Source organism: Microtus ochrogaster, unplaced genomic scaffold (genome assembly GCF_000317375.1).
Source record: "Microtus ochrogaster isolate Prairie Vole_2 unplaced genomic scaffold, MicOch1.0 UNK47, whole genome shotgun sequence".
Classification (NCBI taxonomy): domain Eukaryota; kingdom Metazoa; phylum Chordata; class Mammalia; order Rodentia; family Cricetidae; genus Microtus; species Microtus ochrogaster.
Window position 1 is genome coordinate 1607033 of NW_004949145.1, and position 703 is coordinate 1607735.

At 40.8% G+C, this 703-nt stretch overlaps 1 protein-coding gene across 1 annotated transcript in view; it reads left to right on the forward strand.

Moving 5' to 3' along the window:
- Positions 1 to 703, forward strand: part of Nlrp9 (NLR family pyrin domain containing 9) — a 24139-nt gene that overhangs the window by 19414 nt on the left and 4022 nt on the right. The gene's annotated exons all lie outside the window — the stretch shown is intronic.

Sequence of the window (703 nt, forward strand, 5' to 3'; positions counted from 1 at the left end):
TGTGTGTGCATGTACATCTAGTATATATGTGCATGTGTGTATGCATGTACATCTAGTATATATGTGCATGTGTGTATGTATGCATGTACATAGACAGCTAGAATCGACTGTGTTCTAGAGACTGTATGAATGTTAATTAAAAGTCCACTTTTTAACATTACTGTGATTGTATGTGTGTATGTGTGCATCTGAATTGGGCCTCTGGAGTCAGAGTTATACTAAGTTGTGAGCTGCCCAACATAGGTGCTGGGAACAGAAATCCAGTGCTCTGCAAGAGCGGTGTGTGCTCTTAACCTCCCAGCTAGCTGTCCTGCCCAATGATAACCTCTTAGTCATCATGCTGACATCTATTTCTTATAAGGAAACAGGGCCAGGTATAAGTTTGACTACATTTTCGCAGCCTTGAAAAGAAATATATACAAAAAGAAAAAAAAAGTCACGTTTAATTTTCTTGACTCTGAACCCCAGTCTATGACCATTATAGACAGTGATGCCTTTAAAAAACACTGGTTCCTGCTAACCTGAGCTGTGGTGGTACACACCTTCAAACACAGTCCTTGGGAGTCAGAGGTAGGCGGATCTCAGAATTTGAGGCCAGCCTGGTCTACAGAGTGAGATTCAGGACATCCAAGGTTACACAGAGAAACCCTGTATTAATCAACAACAAAAATACTAGTAAATAAGGAGAAATGGGCCCTTCCTT